This window comes from Choloepus didactylus, chromosome 22 (assembly GCF_015220235.1).
Source record: "Choloepus didactylus isolate mChoDid1 chromosome 22, mChoDid1.pri, whole genome shotgun sequence".
Classification (NCBI taxonomy): domain Eukaryota; kingdom Metazoa; phylum Chordata; class Mammalia; order Pilosa; family Megalonychidae; genus Choloepus; species Choloepus didactylus.
This window is the reverse complement of record NC_051328.1, coordinates 28,404,415-28,429,828: the sequence shown is the minus strand read 5'-3', so window position 1 is coordinate 28,429,828 and position 25,414 is coordinate 28,404,415. Positions and strand designations below refer to the sequence as shown.

At 39.7% G+C, this 25,414-nt stretch overlaps 1 protein-coding gene across 2 annotated transcripts in view; it reads right to left on the bottom strand.

Moving 5' to 3' along the window:
- HYDIN (HYDIN axonemal central pair apparatus protein) overlaps positions 1-18,338 on the bottom strand; it is a 534,664-nt gene extending 516,326 nt beyond the window's left edge. The window contains exon 1 of one of the 2 annotated variants that reach the window (XM_037815908.1): positions 18,310-18,338. The gene's annotated coding sequence lies outside the window, so the exon portion shown is untranslated. Of the gene's footprint in view, positions 1-5,470; positions 5,535-18,309 lie in introns of those variants that run through there. The other variant, XM_037815907.1, reaches the window with a different exon arrangement.
- Between the last annotated feature and the right edge of the window lie 7,076 nt (positions 18,339-25,414).

The following is a 25,414-nucleotide window of genomic DNA, read 5'->3' as shown; positions in this document are numbered from 1 at the left end:
TGAATCTGTAGATGAGTTTGGGTAGAAATTGACATCTTAATGACATTTAGTCTTCCTATCCATGAACATGGAATATTTTTCCATCTTTTAAGGTCCCCTTCTATTTCTTTTAGTAGAGTTATGTAGTTTTCTTTGTATAGGTCTTTTACATCTTTGGTTAAGTTTATTCCTAGGTACTTGATTTTTTTAGTTGCTATTGAAAATGGTATCTTTTTCTTGAGTGTCTCTTCAGTTTGTTCATTTCTAGCATATAGAAACATTACTGACTTATGTGCATTAACCTTGTATCCCGCTACTTTGCTAAATTTGTTTATTAGCTCTAGTAGCTGTATCGTCGATTTCTCAGGGTTTTCCAGATATAAGATCATATCATCTGCAAACAATGACAGTTTTACTTCTTCTTTTCCAATTTGGATGCCTTTTATTTCTTTGTCTTGCCGGATTGCCCTGGCTAGCACTTCCAGCACAATGTTGAATAACAGTGGTGACAGCGGGCATCCTTGTCTTGTTCCTGATCTTAGAGGGAAGGCTTTCAGTCTCTCACCATTGAGTACTATGCTGGCTGTGGGTTTTTCATATATGCTCTTTATCATGTTGAGGAAGTTTCCTTCAATTAAATGGAAACATTTTATGCATTTATTGTGGTGGTGATTACGTGACTATATTTTTCAAAACTCATGGAGATATATACCTTAAAAAGGGTAAATTTTATTGTATGTAAACTAAAAGTAAATAAACCCAACTTTTAAAAATAGCTAAGAACCTTTGGGGAGAAATATATTAATTTAAGTTCTATTTCAACATTACATACAATATGTTAATATCCAGAGATTATATGGTACTCCTACAAATCAATACAAAAAAGGATAGCCAAATTTTTTAATGGGCAAAGATAAAGATAGGCAATTCACAGAAGAAGTATTATCAATAGCCACTAAACAAAAATTGTTTGACCTCACTAGTAATCAGGAAAATAGAAATTTAAGGAAGCAATAACCATTATTTTCCTATCAGAAAGAAAAGTTTTTTAAAGACTGATAATAAATGATAAGCATGCAGGGCAAGATATCTCTACAATATAATCTCATCAATGCTAAAACAAAAGACAGGAAAAAAACTTTTAAAAATCATTTGGGTTCTTGGGCAAGATGGCGGTATAGAGAAGAGTGGAAGCTAAGTAGTCCCCCTGGAACAACTACAAAAAACCAGAAACAACTAGTAAATAATCCAGAATAACTGTGGGGGGACAAACGAGACCATCCATTCATCATACACCAACCTGAATTGGGAGGAATGCCCGAGAACACAGCATAAAATCTGTAAGTAAAACCTGCAGATCCAAGTCATGAGACCCCCTCCCCCATAGCCTGAGCTGCAAAGCCTCGTGGTGCCAGAGAGAAGCTCTGTCCCAGCAAGCGAATATAGCTCAGCTGAGCTCCAACTGGGGTGTTAAGTAGCGAGTGTGAACTGCTCACTACAGGTACGCAGCCCCCAAAAAAAGACAGAGGCTTTGGGTGACGACTGACCTGAGAGAGCCGGAGGGTTGCCTTGAACTGGGTCTGAAGGGGACTATCTGTTTCTTTTTTGGCTCAGTGGAGAAAGCCCCAGTCATTTTCAGTTTCCAGGGCTGTGACTCTGGGAAGGGTGGAGACACCACAAGCAGAGAGTGAGACCATTGAAATGTTAATGACCTCCACCTGAGGGGTCTGTCTTCTCTAGGAGGAAAGGGGTGGGGCCCTTTCCATTCAGAACCAGACCCCAGAGCCTGGGGGAACACGGCCATACCTCCTCACACCAGTCAAGAATTATAGGCTAACAGGAGTCACCTGCTGGGCAGAAAAGCACAGTGAGGCATCAAAGGGTGGAGCAATTTTCTAAGACACACCAGCAGGGAAACCAGATACTGAATATTTCTTCCCTCTGGGACCTGAGCCTGTTCTGGTCTGGGAAAACCTGATTTGGATAACCAAGGAAACCATGCCTAGACAACAGAAAATTACAACCTACACTAAGAAAAACAAAGTTATGGCCCAGTCAAAGGAACAAACATACACTTCAAATGAGATACAGGAATTTAAACAACTAATGCTAAATCAATTCAAAAAGTTTAGAGAAGATATTGCAAAAGAGATAGAGGCTGTAAAGGAAGCACTGGACATGTATACGGCAGAAATCAAAAGTTCAAAAAACTTACTAGTAGAATCTATGGAAATGAAAGGCACAATGCAAGAGATGAAAGACACAATGGAAACATACAACAGCAGATCTCAAGAGGCAGAAGAAAACACTCAGGAACTGGAGAACAAAACATCTGAAAGCCTACACGCAAAGGAGCAGATGGAGAAAAGAATGAAAAAATATGAGCAACGTCTCTGGGAAATCAAGGATGAAACAAAGTACAATAACGTATGTATCATTCGTGTCCCAGAAGGAGAAGAGAAGGGAAAGGGGGCAGAAGCAATAACAGAGGAAATAATTAATGAAAATTTCCCATCTCTTATGAAAGACATAAAATTACAGATCCAAGAAACGCAGCGTACTCCAAACAGAAGAGATATGAATAGGCCTATGCCAAGACACTTAATAATCAGATTATCAAATGTCAAAGACAAAGAGAAAATCCTGAAAGCAGCAAGAGAAAAGCAATCCATTACATACAAAGGAAGCTTAATAAGACTTTGTGCGGATCTCTCAGCAGAAACCATGGAGGCAAGAAGGAAGTGGTTGTGGACATATTTAAGATACTGAAAGAGAAAAACCACCAACCAAGAATCCTGTATTCAGCAAAGCTGTCCTTCAAATATGAGGGAGAGCTCAAAATATTTTCTGACAAACAGACAATGAGAGACTTTGTGAACAAGACACCTGCCCTACAGGAAATACTAAAGGGAGCACTACAGGGTGATAGAAGACAGGAGTGTGTGGTTTGGAACACAATTTTGGGAGATGGTAGCACAACAATGGAAGTACACTGAACAAAGGTAACTGAATACGGTTGAGAGAGGAAGATGGGGAGCATGTGAGACACCACAAGAAAGGAGGAAAGATAAAGACTGGGACTGTGTAACTTGTTGAAATCTAGAGTATTCAACAATTGTGATAAAATGTACAAATATGTTCTTTTACGAGGGAGAGCAAGCAAATGTCAACCTTGCAAGGTGTTAAAAATGGGGAGGCATTGGGGGGAGGGATGCAATCAGCATAAACTAGAGACTGTAACTAATAGAATCATTGTATTATGCTTCCTTTAATGTAACAAAGGTGATATACCAAGGTGAATGTAGATAAGAGGGGGGGATAGGGGAGGCATGTTAGACACTTGACATTGGTGGTATTGTCTGATTCTTTATTCTACTTTGATTTAAGGTTATTTTTCCTTTTGCTGCTTCCTAGCTGTCATTTTTTTGTTTCCTCTTTCTTTTGCCTCTCTACCTTCTTTGACTCTCCCTCCTGCCTTGTGGAAGAAATGTAGATGCTCTTGCTTAGTATGAGCAGAATGTTCAATTAGGATGAACTTAAATGTTTGGAAATGAACAGGGGTGTTGGTAGCAAGATGTGAGAATAACTAACAGTGCCGAATGGTGTGTGAATGAGGTGGAAAGGGGAAGCTCAGAGTCATATATGTCACCAGAAGGAAAGTTGGAGGTCAAAAGATGGGAATGTATAAAACTGAATCCTATGGTGGGCAATGTCCATGATCAACTGTACAAATACTAGAAATCACTTCATGAACCAGAACAAATGTATGACAATACAATTAGAAGTTAATAATAGAGGGGCATATAGGGAAGAACTATATACCTATTACAAACTATATACTACAGTTGTAGTATTTCAACATTTTTTCATAAACAGTAACAAACGTACTATATCAATACTAGGAGTCAACAATTGAGGGGGGTTGGTTAGGGATAGGGGAGGTTTAGAGTTTCCTTTTCTTTTTTTCTTTTTTCATCTTTCACTTTATTTCTTGTCTGGAGTAATGAAAAGTTTCTAAAAATTGAACAAAAATTAAGTGTGATGGATGCACAGCTGTATGAGGGTACCCAGGGGCAAGTGATTGTACACTTTGGATCTTTGGATAATTGTATGGTATCTGAACAATCTCAATAAAAATGAAAAAAAAAATCATTTGGGTTATTGTCTTTGCCATTCCAACTCAGCAGTCCTGTGCTGTAGAAAGAGAATGAGATGGTAGTCCTAAAAATGCTGGTCCCACAGTCTATTTCATCACTGGTGATAGCCTCCACAATATTCTCAAGGAAGTAATTAAAGTATTAAATGAAGGCCATGGCAAAAAACAAAGAATAAAGAAATAGAGGAACTGATAATTATATCCTTCTACTAATTTATGTGACAACAGGAAAACTCAATAAGTTAGAATTTTATGAATATCTAGATATTCCAAGAATTAAACAATTTCAATTCTGAATTGGATTGCTAGCGGGTGTTTTAAGGGATGTACAGGGCGGTATTTTTTACTATGTTCAACCTTGACCTTAGGCATTGACTATAACATGGAGTAAGATGTGACTTCATGTGTGAGCTCATCAAGGACACAGATTCTGTCATATTTTTTTCTTCCAACACGCCTATGTTACTATAAGACATGAAGTAGGACTTCAATTACTTTAAGGAGTAAAGAAAAGGAGAGAAATAAACTATACTGATTAAAAGATTTTGAAATGAAAAAGACAAGACTCAGCAGAGGCAGGGAGCAAGAAACCCAAGGTGAGCCGAGAGCGCAAACACAGGAGGACACTGCGGAGGCGGTATAGGTGGTGTGAAAGGTCAAACAAACCTGGTCTAGTCCTCTCCGCCACTCACTAGCCCTAACCGTGGGGCACTTTGTCAGCCCGTGTTGCTCAGCTTAAAGACGGGATAATCATTACAGTCACTTCACAGGATCGTTGTGAGGATGAAATGAGATCATACAGTTAAAAATATATACATATATAAATGATATAAAGGATGTTTTGGTCATACGTTTGATTTTCACAATCAACCTGCGAAGGAAGCGGAGATTGGAGAGGGAAGGGGGGATGAGGGGCGTGGCACCACATTTTCCTGTGAAGAAATAAGGAAAATTATTTGCTGAAGGTCTCAAGGCTACCTAATTTGAAGTTAGAACCAGGAGGAACGCTCAGGTCTTACGTGCTTGGGTCCAACGCCTGCCCCTTGCAATCTCTCTCCGGCTATGTAATCCCATGAACAAGGTCCCGCTACTTTAATAGGGGTAGGAGGAGGGGGTCAGGGTAGATGGAGGAGAAGTCTGGAAAACCTGAGGAGCCCCCTGGGAGCTCCTCCCGGGGCCAGGGGCGTAAGCACGAAGAAGCGACGCCCGGCCAGTCCCCATGACCCCCGCACTTTGACCCCCAGGACATCTCCAAGCACCTCCGACCTCGGTCCTCCCCGGGTCTCCCGACAGCTCCACGACCCGTTCCCCGCCGACACCCCGCGTCCTACTCACAGACGCCGCTGCTTAAGGGGTCGCTACACGGCTCTAAGCCGCCAGCACTCCTCTTAGCCTCCCGGGTCCGGAGCTGTTGCCATCCGTTGCCACAGCAACCAGGAAGCGCTGCACAGCCTAGCAAGCCGTGCAATGATTGGAGAAGGAAAGAGTCCATAGCAACCGCCTGGCAGACTACGTGGTGAGAAAGAGTTTGGTTTCCCGGAATTCTTCCAAGTACTCTTTCTCCAGTGCCACCCTCACCAGGTAGCTGTCCTAGCATCCTAAAGGCCCTTCATGCGTTATTTCATTTATTACTTGCCTCCCCATGTTTTTGTGGGGATCCCCATGACTACAGGAATTTTTAACAGGGGGCTCTTTAGTATCTACAGGTGAACACCCTAAGTAATATGCAAAAGTTTTTGTCCATTTATCCAATAATATGGTCCATAGGTATAGATTTTCAAAGGAAATAGACCTTCCAAATACATTAACCCCCATCTTCCTTCTCAAAGACTATAGACAAATTATGTGCTTCTTTCCAGACTTACATTTAGACTATGGGTTGATTCAAATCCTGCCTTGAGACATCTCCCAAAGACTTTAACTGACTATTGACCTTCATTAACTCATTCATTTACTAGATACTTATCACTAATTATGGGCCAAATATTTGTTATGTTTTTCCAGGCACTGAAAAATAGCAATTGTCAAGACCAAGTCCCTGCTTTCCTTCTGGTGTAGGAGGCAACAGATGAATAGATAAGATCATTTCGAATTGTGAGAATAAACAAAACATAGTGATGTGATGAAGAGGGACTGGGGTGTTCAGCCCAGTAGATATGTGGTCAGGGGAGGCTTCTTTGAGGAGATGGCATTTGAGCTCACACCTGAGAAGATACCAGCTATAGAAGAGCATGGAAGAGAGCAACTCAGGCATAGGAAAGAGCAACATTAAAGACAGAAATGAACCTGAAGTTTAGAGAAACTGAAAGGGCAAAGTGGCTGAAATGGGGAAAGCTTGTAGGACTATGGCAAGGCATAATCAGATTGCCCTGCTCCTAGCTCTTCAAGGGACTGGCCACTTCTCATCACTAACCTCTTGCTCCTCTGCCCCCAGTCATACCTTAACATATCACCTCTATCCTTCAAAGCTCTTATTACATTTTACTGTCTGTGAGTCACTGAAGATAGAGACTGTGTCTGTATTCACCACTGTGCCCCCAGCATGTAAAAGGGTAATTGGCTGAGAGTGGGAAATAAATAAATATTTACTGAATGCGTGAATCTCCATATCACATTACTGGGAACTGTGGTTGATTCTGGGGATACAGCAGTGAACAAGATAGAGATACCCCACCTTCATGGAGCTTAAATTACTTGTAGAAGTGCTGGAGAAGATGTGGATTCAGTGTTGGTAGGGAGGTAGCATGGTGCAGCCCCTCTGGAGGGCAATGTGGTATTTCCACAGGAGGCCTAAATATACGGTTGCCATATGATCCTGCAACCCTATTATTTGGTATATACTTGGAAGAACTGAAAGCAGGGACATGAATAGGCATTTGCACACTGGTGTTTATGGCAGCAGTATTCATGATTTGCAATAGTTGGAGGTAGCCTAAGCGTGAACAGAAGGGTGAACTGTGGTGTAAACATACAACAGAATTTGAGTGGTTACAAGAAGGAATGAAGTTATGAGGCATACAACTAGGTGAATGAACCTTGAAGACATTATATTGAGTGAAATAAGCCAGAAATGAAAGGAAAAATATTGTAAGACCTCATTAATATAAACTATAATTAGCAAATGATATTTATATTTATAAGTCAAATTATAGAATTGAATTTGAGAGCACAGGTGTTCTGGTTTGCTAATGCTGCCGTTTTGCAAAACACCAGAAATGGATTGGCTTTTATGAGGGGGGTTATTTGGTTACAAAGTTACAGTCTTAAGGCCATAGTTTCCATCAACAGTAGGGTGCCTTCACTGGAGAAAGACCACTGGCATCTGGAAAACCTCTGTTAGCTGGTAAGGCATGTGGCTGGCATCTGCTTACTCCCAGGTTGCATTTCAAAATGGTGTTCTCCAGAATGTCTCTGTATTAGCTTCTCAGGGCAAACTCTGGGCTAGTACCTCCAAAACATCAGCAAAACTTTGCTTTTTGTGTTCTTCAAAGTGTCCGTCTTGGCTGTAACAAGAGTCTGGGCCTGTGTGGCTCTTTTTAAAGTACTCCAGTGATCCAATTAACACCCACCCTGAATGAGCCAGGTAACACCTCCATGGAAATTATTCAATCAAACGTTTCACTCACAGTAGATTGAGTCTTCTCCATAAAAACACTGAATCAAAGGATTCCAATCTAATCAACACTAAATACATCTGCCCCCTCAAGACTGCATCAAAGAACATGGCATTTGGGGGGACATGATACATCCAAACTGGCACAACAGGTTATCAGGGAATAAAACATGGGCATAGATTGCCCAAGAGGATGCAGGAGAACAGAATGTTCATATGTCTTATTGTAAAATTTCCTAGATTGTAAACTCTTACACAGTAACATCTATTCCTGAGTTTTAACTGTTATTTAAGAGATATTTATTTGGTATAAAATTTATATTCTGTATAGCACACATTCTAATTTAACCTGCATGGTCAGTTTATTTAAACAACACAATTACATGGAACATAGAATAGGGAATAGGATCCTGTTATTCTGTACAGGTTAACATAATACCCCAATACATCCCAGAATATTTGGGGCAGAAAACAAAAATGTATTTGCAAAGTCCCTGTGAGGGACTGTGGGGAAATGTGGATATATTCAACTCACCCCCCTCCCCGAGGAATTCCTGATATTCTCACAAGCATTAGGGGCTCCCAATTGAATAAGTCAAGCCCTTGATCTTGGGGCTTGCCTTATGAAACTTATTCCTGCAAAGGAGAAGGTAAGCCTACTTATGATTATGCCTAAGAGTCACCTCCAGAGAACCTCTTTTATTGCTCAGATGTGGCCTCTCTCCCAGCCAACTCTGAAAATAAACTCACTACCCTCCTCACTACGTGGGATCTGACTCCCAGGGGTATAGGTCTCCCTGGCAATGTGGGACATTACTACCAGGGATGAGTCTGGCCCTGGCATCATAGGATTGAGAAAACCTTCTTGATCAAAAGAGGGAAAATAAATGAAACAAAATAAAGTTTAAGTGGCTAAGAGGTTTCAAATGAGTTGAGAGGTCATTCTGGAGGTTATTTTTATGTATTATAGAGATATTCCTTTTTAGTTTCTAGTGTATTAGAATAGCTGGAAGGTAATACCTGAATCTGTTGAACTGTAATCAAGTAGACTTGATTCTTGATGATTGTATAACTATATAGCTTTTATCATGGGAACATGTGATTGTTAAAACCTTGGGACAGAAAGCCAGGAACTGCATGGACTGGACACCACAGAGCAATCTGACTTTGGGCATACTTCATACAACACTCATGAAAACGTGGAACTGCTGAGATCAGCGAAATCTGTAAGTTTTTGCGGCCAGGGGACCCGCGCCCCTCCCTGCCAGGCTCAGTCCCGTGGGAGGAGGGGCTGTCAGCTCCGGGAAGGAGAAGGGAGAACTGCAGTGGCAGCCCTTATTGGAAACTCATTCTACTGATCCAAACTCCAACCATAGATAGATTGAGACCAGACACCAGAGAATCTGAGAGCAGCCAGCCCAGCAGAGAGGAGGCATAGAAAAAAAACAACACGAAAAACTCCAAAATAAAAGCGGAGGATTTTTGGAGTTCTGGTGAACATAGAAAGGGGAAGGGCAAAGCTCAGGCCCGAGCTCAGGCCCTGAGGTGCACATGCAAATCCCAAGAAAAGCTGATCTCTCTGCCCTGTGGACCTTTCCTTAATGGCCCTGGTTGCTTTGTCTCTTAGCATTTCAATAACCCATTAGATCTCTGAGGTGGGCCCTTTTTTTTTTTTTTTTTTTTTTTTAATCCTTTTTTCTTTTTCTAAAACAATTACTCTAAAAGCCCAATACAGAAAGCTTCAAAGACTTGCAATTTGGGCAGGTCAAGTCAAGAGCAGAACTAGGAGAGCTCTGAGACAAAACGCAATAATCCAGTGGCTGAGAAAATTCACTAAACACCACAAACGTTCCCAAGAAAAGGGGGTTGTCCGCTCACAGCCATTCATCCTGGTGGACAGGAAACACTCCTGCCCATCGCCCAGCCCCATAGCCCAGAACTGCCCCAGACAACCCCAGTGTGACGGAAGTGCTTCAAATAACAGGCACACACCACAAAACTGGGCGTGGATATTAGCCTTCCCTGCAACCTCAGCTGATTGTCCCAGAGTTGGGAAGGTTAGAGCAGTGTGAATTAACAAAGCCCCATTCAGCCATCATTTTCAGCAGACTGGGAGCCTCCCTACACAGCCCAGCAGCCCAGAACTGCCCTGGGGGGGACGGCACTCACCTTGTGACATAGCACAGTCATCCCTCAACAGAGGACCCGGGGTGCACGGCCTGGAAGAGGGGCCCATCTTGCAAGTTCTCAGGAGCCATACGCCCAATACCAAGGACTTGTGGGTCAGTGGCAGAGACAAACTGTGGCAGGACTGAACTGAAGGATTAGACTATTGCAGCAGCCTTAAAACTCTAGGATCACCAGGGAGATTTGATTGTTAGAGCCACCCCCCCCCTCCCTGACTGCCCAGAAACACGCCCCATATACAGGGCAGGCAACACCAACTACACACGCAAGCTTGGTACACCCAATTGGACCCCACAAGACTCACTCCCTCACTCACCAAAAAGGCTAAGCAGGGGAGAACTGGCTTGTGGAGAACAGGTGGCTCGTGGACGCCACCTGCTGGTTAGTTAGAGAAAGTGTACTCCACGAAGCTGCAGATCTGATAAATCAGAGATAAGGACTTCAATTGGTCTACAAATCCTAAAAGAACCCTATCAAGTTCAGCAAATGCCATGAGGCCAAAAACAACAGAAAATTATAAAGCATATGAAAAAACCAGACGATATGGATAACCCAACCCCAAGCACCCAAATCAAAAGATCAGAAGAGACACAGCACCTAGAGCAGCTACTCAAAGAACTAAAGATGAACAATGAGACCATAGTACGGGAGACAAAGGAAATCAAGAAGACCCTAGAAGAGCATAAAGAAGACATTGCAAGACTAAATAAAAAAATGGATGATCTTATGGAAATTAAAGAAACTGTTGACCAAATTAAAAAGATTCTGGACACTCATAGTACAAGACTAGAGGAAGCTGAACAACGAATCAGTGACCTTGAAGATGACAGAATGGAAAATGAAAGCATAAAAGAAAGAATGGGGAAAAAAATTGAAAAAATCAAAATGGACCTCAGGGATATGATAGATAATATGAAATGTCCAAATATAAGACTCATTGGTGTCCCAGAAGGGGAAGAAAAGGGTAAAGGTCTAGGAAGAGTATTCAAAGAAATTGTTGGGGAAAACTTCCCAAATCTTCTAAACAACATAAATACACAAATCATAAATGCTCAGCGAACCCCAAATAGAATAAATCCAAATAAACCCACTCCGAGACATATACTGATCACACTGTCAAACACAGAAGAGAAGGAGCAAGTTCTGAAAGCAGCAAGAGAAAAGCAATTCACCACATACAAAGGAAACAGCATAAGACTAAGCAGTGACTACTCAGCAGCCACCATGGAGGCGAGAAGGCAGTGGCACGATATATTTAAAATTCTGACTGAGAAAAATTTCCAGCCAAGAATACTTTATCCAGCAAAGCTCTCCTTCAAAGTTGAGGGAGAGCTTAAATTTTTCACAGACAAACAAATGCTGAGAGAATTTGCTAACAAGAGACCTGCCCTACTGGAGATACTAAAGGAAGCCCTACAGACAGAGAAACAAAGAAAGGACAGAGAGACTTGGAGAAAGGTTCAGTACTAAAGAGATTCGGTATGGGTACAATAAAGGATATTAATAGAGAGAGGGGAAAAGTATGACAAACATAAACCAAAGGATAAGATGGCTGATTCAAGAAATGCCTTCACGGTTATAACATTGAATGTAAATGGATTAAACTCCCCAATTAAAAGATATAAATTCGCAGAATGGATAAAAAAAAATGAACCATCAATATGTTGCATACAAGACACTCATCTTAGACACAGGGACACAAAGAAACTGAAAGTGAAAGGATGGAAAAAAAATATTTCATTGCAAGCTACAGCCAAAAGAAAGCAGGTGTTGTAGCAATATTAATCTCAGATAAAATAGACTTCAAATGCAGGGATATTTTGAGAGACAAAGAAGGCCACTACGTACTAATAAAAGGGGCAATTCAGCAAGAAGAAATAACAATCGTAAATGTCTATGCACCCAATCAAGGTGCCACAAAATACATGACGAGAAACACTGGCAAAACTAAAGGAAGCAATTGATGTTTCCACACATAATTGTGGGAGACTTCAACACATCACTCTCTCCTATAGATAGATCAACCAGACAGAAGACCAATAAGGAAATTGAAAACCTAAACAATCTGATAAATGAATTAGATTTAACAGACATATACAGGACATTACATCCCAAATCACCAGGATACACATACTTTTCTAGTGCTCACGGAACTTTCTCCAGAATAGATCATATGCTGGGACATAAAAACAAGCCTCAATAAATTTAAAAAGATTGAAATTATTCAAAGCACATTCTCTGACCACAATGGGAATACAATTAGAAGTCAATAACCATCAGAGACTTAGAAAATTCACAAATACCTGGAGGTTAAACAACACACTCCTAAACAATCAGGGGGGTTTAAAGAAGAAATAGCAAGAGAAATTGCTAAATATATAGAGACGAATGAAAATGAGAACACAACATACCAAAACCTATGGGATGCAGCAAAAGCAGTGCTAAGGGGGAAATTTATAGCACTAAACGCATATATTAAAAAGGAAGAAAGAGCCAAAATCAAAGAACTAATGGATCAACTGAAGAAGTAGAAAATGAACAGCAAACCAATCCTAAACCAAGTACAAGAAAAGAAATAACAAGGATTAAAGCAGAAATAAATGACATAGAGAACAAAAAAACAATAGAGAGGATAAATATCACCAAAAGTTGGTTCTTTGAGAAGATCAACAAGATTGACAAGCCCCTAGCTAGACTGACAAAATCAAAAAGAGAGAAGACCCATATAAACAAAATAATGAATGAAAAAGGTGACATAACTGCAGATCCCAAAGAAATTAAAAAAAAATTATAAGAGGAAACTATGAACAACTGTATGGCAACAAACTGGATAATGTAGAGGAAATGGACAATTTCCTGGAAACATATGAACAACCTAGACTGACCAGAGAAGAAATAGAAGACCTCAACCAACCCATCACAAGCAAAGAGATCCAATCAGTCATCAAAAATCTTCCCACAAATAAATGCCCAGGGCCAGATGGCTTCACAGGGGAATTCTACCAAACTTTCCAGAAAGAACTGACACCAATCTTACTCAAACTCTTTCAAAACATTGAAGAAAATGGAACACTACCTAACTCATTTTATGAAGCTAACATCAATCTAATACCAAAACCAGGCAAAGATGCTACAAAAAAGGAAAACTACCGGCCAATCTCCCTAATGAATATAGATGCAAAAATCCTCAACAAAATACTTGCAAATCGAATCCAAAGACACATTAAAAAAATCATACACCATGACCAAGTGGGGTTCATTCCAGGCATGCAAGGATGGTTCAACATAAGAAAAACAATCAATGTATTACAACACATTAAAAACTCGAAAGGGAAAAATCAATTGATCATCTCAATAGATGCTGAAAAAGCATTTTGTCAAAATCCAACATCCCTTTTTGATTAAAAACACTTCAAAAGGTAGGAATTGAAGGAAACTTCCTCAACATGATAAAGAGCATATATGAAAAACCCACAGCCAGCATAGTACTCAATGGTGAGAGACTGAAAGCCTTCCCTCTAAGATCAGGAACAAGACAAGGATGCCCGCTGTCACCACTGTTATTCAACATTGTGCTGGAAGTGCTAGCCAGGGCAATCCGGCAAGACAAAGAAATAAAAGGCATCCAAATTGGAAAAGAAGAAGTAAAACTGTCATTGTTTGCAGATGATATGATCTTATATCTGGAAAACCCTGAGAAATCGACGATACAGCTACTAGAGCTAATAAACAAATTTAGCAAAGTAGCGGGATACAAGGTTAATGCACATAAGTCAGTAATGTTTCTATATGCTAGAAATGAACAAACTGAAGAGACACTCAAGAAAAAGATACCATTTTCAATAGCAACTAAAAAAAATCAAGTACCTAGGAATAAACTTAACCAAAGATGTAAAAGACCTATACAAAGAAAACTACATAACTCTACTAAAAGAAATAGAAGGGGACCTTAAAAGATGGAAAAATATTCCATGTTCATGGATAGGAAGACTAAATGTCATTAAGATGTCAATTCTACCCAAACTCATCTACAGATTCAATGCAATCCCAATCAAAATTCGAAGAACCTACTTTGCAGACTTGGAAAAGCTAGTTATCAAATTTATTTGGAAAGGGAAGATGCCTCGAATTGCTAAAGACACTCTAAAAAAGAAAAACGAAGTGGGAGGACTTACACTCCCTGACTTTGAAGCTTATTATAAAGCCACAGTTGCCAAAACAGCATGGTACTGGCACAAAGATAGACATATAGATCAATGGAATCTAATTGAGAATTCAGAGATAGACCCTCAGATCTATGGCCGACTGATCTTTGATAAGGCCCCCAAAGTCACTGAACTGAGTCATAATGGTCTTTTCAACAAATGGGGCTGGGAGAGTTGGATATCCATATCCAAAAGAATGAAAGAGGACCCCTACCTCACCCCCTACACAAAAATTAACTCAAAACGGACGAAAGATCTCAATATAAAAGAAAGTACCATAAAACTCCTAGAAGATAATGTAGGAAAACATCTTCAAGACCTTGTATTAGGCGGCCACTTCCTAGACTTTACACCCAAAGCACAAGCAACAAAAGAGAAAATAGATAAATGGGAACTCCTCAAGCTTAAAAGTTTCTGCACCTCAAAGGAATTCCTCAAAAAGGTAAAGAGGCAGCCAACTCAATGGGAAAAAAGTTTTGGAAACCATGTATCTGACAAAAGACTGATATCTTGCATATATAAAGAAATCCTACAACTCAATGACAATAGTACAGACAGCCCAATTATAAAATGGGCAAAAGATATGAAAAGACAGTTCTCTGAAGAGGAAATACAAATGGCCAAGAAACACATGAAAAAATGTTCAGCTTCACTAGCTATTAGAGAGATGCAAATTAAGACCACAATGAGATACCATCTAACACCGATTAGAATGGCTGCCATTAAACAAACAGGAAACTACAAATGCTGGAGGGGATGTGGAGAAATTGGAACTCTTATTCATTGTTGGTGGGACTGTATAATGGTTCAGCCACTCTGGAAGTCAGTCTGGCAGTTCCCTAGAAAACTAGATATAGAGTTACCATTCGATCCAGCGATTGCACTTCTCGGTATATACCCGGAAGATCGGAAAGCAGTGACACGAACAGATATCTGCACACCAATGTTCATAGCAGCATTATTCACAATTGCCAAGAGATGGAAACAACCCAAATGTCCTTCAACAGATGAGTGGATAAATAAAATGTGGTATATACACACGATGGAATACTACGCGGCAGTAAGAAGGAACGATCTCGTGAAACATATGACAACATGGATGAACCTTGAAGACATAATGCTGAGCGAAATAAGCCAGGCACAAAAAGAGAAATATTATATGCTACCACTAATGTGAACTTTGAAAAATGTAAAACAAATGGTTTATAATGTAGAATGTAGGGGAACTAGCAATAGAGAGCAATTAAGGAAGGGGGAACAATAATCCAAGAAGAACAGATAAGCTATTTAACGTTCTGAGGATGCCCAGGAATGACTATGGTCTGTTAATTTCTGATGGATATAGTAGGAGCAAGTTCACAGAAATGTTGCTATATTAGGTAACTTTCTTGGGGTAAAGTAGGAACATGTTGGAAGTTAAGCAGTTATCTTAGGTTAGTTGTCTTTTTCTTACTCCCTTGTTATGGTCTCTTTGAAATGTTCTTTTATTGTATGTTTGTTTTCTTTTTAACTTTTTTTTTCATACAGTTGATTTAAAAAAGAAGGGCAAGTTAAAAAAAAAAAAAGAAAAAGAAAAACAAGGGAAAAAAAAAGATGTAGTGCCCCCTTGAGGAGCCTGTGGAGAATGCAGGGGTATTGGCCTACCCCACCTCCATGGTTGCTAACAGGACCACAGACATAGGGGACTGGTGGTTTGATGGGTTGAGCCCTCTACCACAGGTTTTACCCTTGGGAAGACGGTTGCTGCAAAGGAGAGGCTAGGCCTCCCTATGGTTGTGCCTAAGAGCCTCCTCCCGAATGTCTCTTTGTTGCTCAGATGTGGCTGTGTCTCTCTAGCTAAGCCAACTTGAAAGGTGAAATCACTGCCCTCCCCTCTACGTGGGACCAGACACCCAGGGGAGTGAATCTCCCTGGCAACGTGGAATATGACTCCCGGGGAGGAATGTAGACCCGGCATCGTGGGACGGAGAACATCTTCTTGACCAAAAGGGGGATGTGAAAGGAAATGAAATAAGCTTCAGTGGCAGAGAGATTCCAAAAGGAGCCGAGAGGTCACTCTGGTGGGCACTCTTATGCACACTTTAGACAACCCTTTTTAGGTTCTAAAGAATTGGGGTAGCTGGTGGTGGATACCTGAAACTATCAAACTACAACCCAGAACCCATGAATCTCGAAGACAGTTGTATAAAAATGTAGCTTATGAGGGGTGACAATGGGATTGGGAAAGCCATAAGGACCACACTCCACTTCGTCTAGTTTATGGATGGATGAGTAGAAAAATAGGGGAAGGAAACAAACAGACAAAGGTACCCAGTGTTCTTTTTTACTTCAATTGCTCTTTTTCACTCTAATTATTATTCTTGTTATTTTTGTGTGTGTGCTAATGAAGGTGTCAGGGATTGATTTGGGTGATGAATGTACCACTATGTAATGGTACTGTAAACAATCGAAAGTACGATTTGTTTTGTATGACTGCGTGGTATGTGAATATATCTCAATAAAATGAAGATTAAAAAAAAAAAAAAAAAAAAACCTTGGGACTGACACCTTTTATCCAGTGTATGAGCAGATGAGTAATGAAATAAAGACAAAAATATATATAAATAATAGGTAGGGATAAGGGTATGGGATGTTTTGGGTGTTCCTTTTCATTTTTATTTTTTTCTTTATTTTTAGAGTAATGAAAATGTTCTAAAATTGATTGTGGTGATGAATACACAACTATATGATACTGTAAACCACTGAGTGTATACTTTGGATGGATTATATGGTATGTGAATATATCTCAATAAAATTTCATTTAAAAAATTGCTTGTAGAATAAATGAATCACAAACTATGTGAGCAAACTAATTATGTGCAGAATTGAATGATTTAGACCGAACAATTCCCTTGATAGTTTCTTCATTCTTTCAATTATATTTAAGTTCAATTCCACAAATATTGAATGCCTACAATATGCCAAGCACTGTGGAATACAGTAATGACCAAGACAGACATGACCAGTAGAGTTTACAATCTACAGCTTTGCTGTCCATTACGGTAGCCATGAGCCACCTGTGGCCACTGAGCACTTGCTATGTGGCTGGTCTGAATTAGGATAGGGGGTAAGTGTAAAATACATTTCAGATTTCAAAAACTTAGTGCAAAAAAAAAAGAAGCATGTAAAATATCTCAATGATTTTTTAATATTCATTGCACATTGAAATGGTAATGTTTTGGATATTTTAAGTTAAATAATTAAAATCAATTTCACCTATTTCTTAATTCCATTTTTTAATCTGGCTACTAGAAAATTTTAAATTACCTATCTGGCTTGCATTATATTTCTACTGGACAGCATTGGTTCAGTAGGAGCTTAAAGCTAGTTGGATAAACAAGTGATGTCTTATTACAGATGTTAAAAATAGACATTTCAGCTGAGGCACAATAGGTAGCAAATTGAATTAAACCAAAAATTTACAAAGAAAACAAGTTATACCACTCTTAAACCTTTCACACATTGAGTGTACAAAAGGTTCAAGAGTAAGAGATTAGGGAGAATCTCTGAAAAGAGTTTTTAGGGAGGATTTCTCCAAAAAGAACTGAGCTATGAGTTCCTCCTAGCTTCCAAAGAAAAGAAAGAGGCTTTAAGGAGATCCCTGATGAGTTTAATCTATGGCTCCTGCAGTTTAGGGAGCACGGTGGACTCATGTCTGATTTCCATCTGGATGTTCTAAAGTGCAAGAGATGGGCTGGCTAGTTAGCAGAGAGCAGAGCAAAGGAAGAATTTCCTGGTTGGGACCAAACTGCTCTCACCCCATGCCCCCCACTCCTACACGTCCCTGGAATATATCAAAGTAAAACATGATGAATGTTTTCTATGGAGCAGATGTGGGCCACTAAGAGAGGCTGTGTAAGGTCATTTTAAGTCCTTTCTAAGAGGGAAATCTCATGGAACAAAGAGATCTCAACAAAAGGGAGCTCAGAATATTGTTAGGGTCCTAAGGGCAAGGAAAAGAAAAGAAGCAGCCCCAAAGAGAGATGCATTTGACCACAGTAGGAGAACTGCAGGGTATGTACAGATTCCCAATAATGAGGATAAGTTACCTAAAAAACTCTTGCAAGTGTCCCATAAGAGAATGTGCCAGATTAGTTGCAGCAGTATCAGGCAAATAGCAAACTACTTACAGTCTTTTCCTTTCCTCCCTCCTCATGCTTTAATCCAAGAGGCCAGAAAACAGCTATCCAGTTGGAGACACAGGTGTGGAGGCTGCAATGAATCCAAGTAGAAGGCAATCAGAAAGAGAGACAATGATCATGCTTTCATTCCCCAAATGTAGGTTTCCTGCTTGCAGCAGGTCCAAGCTGAAAGAAAAGATCAACCACAACTTTAAGTTCAAAGTTTTGATTATCATCTAGGATGTAACATTTTAATAATTGTGCTGACTATGTTTTGACATCTAAGAGGGTCCAAAAATGTCTTGCCACCTGCCTTTGTTCACCCAGGGACAGAAGAACTAGCACCATAGAGCAAATTTAAAGAGAATAGAAGACAAAAATTTCTTTATGACTGCAATCCATTAATCATGCTTGTTTAACAGTTACCTAAGAATATGAGATAGGCTATAAATATAGGCAGAAAGATGTTCTTTTTGAAAGGTACAAAAGAGTAGAGATGTTTAGTGTTAGATTAAGGCACATACTATCAGAAGGAAAAAGATTATCTAAGTCACATAGCACCTCAGCATCAGACAAGATTAGCCTCTAATTCCCATCTTCCACCTTTTTTCCCTTTAACAACCCTTTCCCTGCACATACACCGCATCCTTGGAGCCCTTGCCTGGGGCTAACGAGAGCTGCATCAGTGGCCAGGGCCACTACTCCTATGGTTCCCATCTGCTATACAATCCTGGAAGACAGGTTTGTTCTCAGTGCCAGGCACACAGGCAGGCAAGTAGGCAGGCAAGCCTTTTCAGGGAAAGCAAAAACAAAAACAAAAAATCCACTCAGCTGGAAATGGACATCCCACTGAAGGTTAATTATTAAAAAGTAGATCCAACAGGGGGATCATTTTTGTGAACTTAATTCCCCCTCAAGTAAAAAGACTAATGGAAAGAATGAGGATTTCTCCATTCTTAATCAGAGCTGCCTGATCCCTTAGGAACCTCAGATTTGGACTGGGGAGGATAGATAAGGCCAGGGCCTCTTCTCTCTAAGGGGCGAGCAATGGACAGCACACACCAGACGGAGCTTTGTTCAGACCTCAGAGTGGTTCAAGCAGGCAGCTACCCTGAGGGTCCCAATTGCCTGCCTCAGTAATCCTGGTCCACGGGATCCAAGTAGAGGAGGATCCTAAGCAAGAACCTGGGAGGCAAACACCCAGAAATCATGAACTCATCATTGTAAGGAGTCTTAGAGATCAGTGTGTGCAAAATTTTTAGAACACGTAGCTGCTCAATACATGAACAATGATTTTTCTTATTATTCTGAACTGACTCTGGCTCTGCCACTTACTACCTGTGTGGAGTTTGTTACTTAACCTCTCCGGGCTGCAGTTCCCGCTTCTGAAAAAAATAAGAGCAACTACCTCATAGGATTGTTGAAGAGTAAATAAGATAATAACAAAAACTAAGAGCTTAATAAATGAAAGCTATCATTATTATTAATATTATCACCATCCACCAGGTCAGGCTTCTATCTTTAATTTCATCTTCAGTCACTTAGCCCATCTTTAAACAACTGATTTGCATTCTTTCATCTGTCAAGTTTTGACTGAGAGCCTGCTAAACACTAGACCTTCTGTGAGGCACTTGGGATATGAAGATGAGTAAGAACAGTCCTGGCCCTCGAAGGGCTCAGGGTGCTCAGTGAGGCAGGTAGTGCCTACTTTCCACACCTTCTTAAGCCTCGGATCAGGCCTCAGCCCTCTCCATTTATGAAACTTCTTCCTGAATTAACTCAGAATGTGACTTCCAATAATATATTTAATTCATCTTTTTCATGACAGTCATTCAAGACTTGAAAACCCATCCATCATGGCCCTCCAAGTCCTCCATTTCTTCAGACTAAACTGCCGGAGCTTGTTCAATAGTTTCTCATACAGCAGGATTTCTAGTCCCCTTATATCCTAGTCATGCTTCACTGGACAAACTCCAGTTTGCCAGTGCCCTCCTTAATCGTTGCTCAGAAAGAAACACAGTTCACTCAAGTGTTCTGAGTCATGTGTAGAGTGAGATTATTGTAAGGAAACAATTTTTGATTCCTCACATTCTGTTTCATGGAAACTTTTTTAATAATCAGCTTCATTTTGTGAGTAGCCACCATGAGAATTTTCTGTTGATTCTTGTATTTCATAAATAGCAGACTAAAGAAGTCTGAAGATATCTCCAAATTGAGACTAACTTCCCCACCCTTTCAACTGTTCTATTTTGTCTTAGTCAGGGCTTTTTGGTGAAGGTTAGGGAAATCCACTCAAACTAGCTTAGGCAAATAGGAGACTTTGTTGAAGATCTGGATGAAATCTCAGAACCTGAGGGCAGCTGGCTTCCTGGGAGACTGGAACTAGAATTGGAACGCTAAACAGAACCAAAGCAGAGCTCATCTCCCTGTGATGCAGCCAAGGAATGCCTGGGGCTACCAAAAGCCGGAAGAGAGTCCCCACAGTCTCCAGAGGCAGTGAGGCCCTGTCGACACTTTGATTCAGAACTTCCAGCCTCCAGAACTGTGAGAATAAATTTCTGTTATTTTTAGCCACTATTTGCAGTAATTTGTTGCAGCAGCCATAGGAAACTAATACACTGTCTTAATTTCAAATTTTGGGGAGAGCAGATCTGATTGGCTCAGGCTAACTCAAGTGACACATCTCTCCCACTGCCCCACAGCTGTCCAATCAATTTCAGCCAGTGAGATAAGTCACATAGGATGAATATGCCTGTCAGGGCCCACTCTTGGGTGGAGGATGGTTGTTGTTGTCAAGAAAGTGGAGGTGGGCTGATTATAAAAAAAGTTTCCATAAAACAGAATGTGAGGAATCAAAAAACCACAAAAGCTGCCTGCTACATGGGAATTCTCCAATCAACCATGTTCCAAACTTCCTTCATTTTCCAAACTTCTTCCCTCCATCTCTACATCCTATGTATTTTAGCTTTGAAATAGATACTTAAAACACTTTAAGGCCAGTTCTCCCTGCCTTAAATCTTCATTTCTAAATATTTTTCAAAAACCCCACTTACTATCCCTCTCCCCTGAGGCCCCCTGACCTCAAGCCAGCCTCATCATATCTTGCCTTGGTCTACAGTCACAGTCCCCAAACTGAACTGAGGCGCCCCAAGTGCCACTACAATGAACTCACAGGGTGCCACAGGACTTTTTAAATGTTTGAAGAAATCACAGCAACATCTGTCAAACACTGTGAAAACTACTAGCTTGAGATAATTCACATTTTCAATCTTAGATTATTAGATTCCTTTCAATGATGTCAAATCTTTTCAAAGCTAGGTTTCCAGCAATCCCTGTGACAAAAAGTAAGTACCCCGTGAAAATCAATGTGGAACAGGAAATGAGAGTGGTGGCATCCCATTTGATTCCAAGGCTTGAAAAGTCGTGCAGCGTCCAACAGGTGCTAAGTTATTAGGACATAAATACCTATTAAACTATCTGGGTCTGATTACTTAATAAATGGAATCATTAGTTATTTCTTTTGACCCGGGGGTGTTGTGAAACAATTATAAGGCACTAAAAATGCCGCTCACCTTTTCACCCTTATTTTACTGAGAATAAGAAATGGAACTGACTCCCATTTTAAAGATGATACATACATAAACCATCATTAATGGCCCCTGGGGAAGGAAACTAGATGGACTTGTTTGAATAGAATGACTTTGAATCATTTGCTGTGTTGCTTAGAAAATATGTTTTCTTTGCTTCCTGTTGTGGGAATGTATCTAATATCTTCAAGTGAATTCAAAGAGCACAAACTAACCACTTACTGGCTTACAGTAAAAATCACAAAACCTAGAAAACTTCCATCGGCGGCCCAGTTCTACCATCTATTAATTTTATGTCCCAAGAATAGCTACTTACATCTCTGAATCTCAGTTTCTACAGTTATTAAAGGGGATGGTTCATTAATTCGTTCATCCATTCATTTAAAAATGTATTTATGAGCCTACTATGCACTTGGCACTGTTCTATATCCCAATGCAGTGTTTCTCAACCTTCTTTTCATTATCACCCCCAGGGAGCCTTTCTAGACACTTTTTTCCCTAATCGACAGCCTCTCATGAAATTTTTTTTTTTTTTTAATAGCAGCCAACTTTTTTGTTTGTTTGGTTGCTTTGTTTTTATTACAACTGTACCATTTACTCTATAAATTCATAAATAGCCCAATGTAAAGTATACATAGTGGTTCTGGTATCATCAGACTCCATTCCCATTCCCTTAGGAAATGGTAATAACCCTTAACCAGGGGGCCAAGGAGTAGTTTGGGTAGAGTCCATGATCTGTGTACCCATTCCAGGCTTTTCATCCTGTTTGGCTGTGATGTTTTCTTGCTTCAGGACCCTGAGTTTTATGTTTATACACTTGATCAAAGTTCAGTCTTCAGTACTGAACCACATTCTATTCCCACCATCACCCATCACCAAAACCCTACTGTGTACTCTTATCTCTTCCATACAACTATAATCATACACAAATGTATAGAAAGATATTGATGGGGATTTTCCTTTGTTTTACCAAAAAATGCAGTTATATTATGTTTGCTTCTCTCTACTTTGCTTTTCTTGCTTAAGGGTACATTTTGGAAATCCCTCCAAATTAACAGATACAGATCTAAGGAATTCTTTTTCATGGCTGCATAAGAGTCCATAGAATGAATGGCTCACAGTTTATTCAGACACTTCCTGTGGATGGTTATTCCCCTTGTGTCTGGTTTTGCCATTATAAATAATGCTGTAGTACTCTTATGCATATATCCTCACATGTTGGCATTTTTATTTCATTATGAGGGTAGGCTTGGTTGTTCAGAATTCTAAAATGTATTTTATTAAATGCCTTTTCTGCATCTCTTGAAATGATTACGGTTTTTCTCCTTTAATCTGTTAACATAGTGAATGACATTTATAGATTTCTAGTATTAAACTATCCTTGCATTCCTAGGATAATCTCATCATGGTATGGCTATCTTTTTTTTTTTTTTAATTTAATTTAATTTTTTTTTCATTTTTATTGAGATTGTTCAGATACCATACAATTATCAAAAGATCCAAGGTGTACAATCACTTACCCCTGGGTACCCTCATACAGCTGTGCATCCATCACACTTAATTTTTGTTCAATTTTTAGAAACTTTTCATTACTCCAGACAAGAAATAAAGTGAAAGATGAAAAAAGAAAAAGAGAAAAGGAAACTCTAAACCTCCCCTATCCCTAACCAACCCCCCTCAATTGTTGACTCCTAGTATTGATATAGTACATTTGTTACTGTTTATCAAAAAATGTTGAAATACTACTAACTGTAGTATATAGTTTGTAAAAGGTATATGGTTCTTCCCTATATGCCCCTCTATTATTAACTTCTAATTGTATTGTCATACATTTGTTCTGGTTCATGGAAGTGATTTCTAGTATTTGTACAGTTGATCATGGACATTGCCCACCATAGGATTCAGTTTTATACATTCCCATCTTTTGATCTCCAACTTTCCTTCTGGTGACATATATGACTCTGAGCTTCCCCTTTCCACCTCATTCACACACCATTCGGCGCTGTTAGTTATTCTCACATCTTGCTACCAACACCCCTGTTCATTTCCAAACATTCAAGTTCATCCTAATTGAACATTCTGCTCATACTAAGCAACCACTCCCCATTCTTAAGCCTTGTCCTATATCTTGGTACCTTATATTTCATGTTTATGAGTTTACATATTATAATTAGTTCCTATCAGTGACACCTTGCAATAATTGTCATAATGCGTCTGCCTTATTTCACTCAGTATATTGCCCTCAAGGTTTTGTCATCAACCCATTTTTTTTAATGTGGTTTTGTTCACTCACCATACATTCCATCCCAAGTAAAGAATCGATGGTTTTCTGCATGGTCATACATTTATGTATTCACCACCTTCACCACTATCTATATAAGGGCATCTACATTTCTTCCACAAGGCAGGAGGGAGAGTCAAAGAAGGTAGAGAGGCAAAAGAAAGAGGAAAAAAATGACAGCTAGGAAGCAGCAAAAGGAAAAATAACCTTAAATCAAAGCAGAATAAAGAATCAGACAATACTACTAATGTCAAGTGTCTAACATGCCTTCCCTATCCCCCCCTCTTATCTGCATTCACCTTGGTATATCACCTTTGTTACATTAAAGGAAGCATAATACAATGATTCTATTAGTTACAGTCTCTAGTTTATGCTGATTGCATCCCTCCCCCAATGCCTCCCCATTTTTAACACCTTGCAAGGTTGACATTTGCTTGTTCTCCCTCGTAAAAGAACATATTTGTACATTTTATCGCAATTGTTGAATACTCTAGATTTCACCAAGTTACACAGTCCCAGTCATTATCTTTCCTCCTTTCTTGTGGTCTCTCACATGCTCCCCACCTTCCTCTCTCAACCGTATTCATAGTTACCTTTGTTCAGTGTACTTATATTGTTGTGCTACCATCTCCCAAAATTGTGTTCCAAACCACGCACTCCTGTCTTCTATCACCCTGTAGTGCTCCCTTTAGTATTTCCTGTAGGACAGGTGTCTTGTTCACAAAGTCTCTCATTGTCTGTTTGTCAGAAAATATTTTGAGCTCTCCCTCATATTTGAAGGACAGCTTTGCTGGATATAGGATTCTTGGTTGGAGGTCTTTCTCTTTCAGTATCTTAAATATATCACACCACTTCCTTCTTGCCTCCATGGTTTCTGCTGAGAGATCCGCAAATAGTCTTATTAAGCTTCCTTTGTATGTAATGGATTGCTTTTCTCTTGCTGCTTTCAGGATTCTCTCTTTGTCTTTGACATTTGATAATCTGACTATTAAGTGTCTTGGCGTAGGCCTATTCACATCTCTTCTGTTTGGAGTACGCTGCGCTTCTTTGATCTGTAATTTTATGTCTTTCATAAGAGATGGGAAATTTTTATTAATTATTTCCTCTATTATTGCTTCTGCCCCCTTTCCCTTCTCTTCTCCTTCTGGGACACCAATGATACGTACATTATTGTACTTTGTTTCATCCTTGAGTTCATGGAGACGTTGCTCATATTTTTTCATTCTTTTCTCCATCTGCTCCTTTG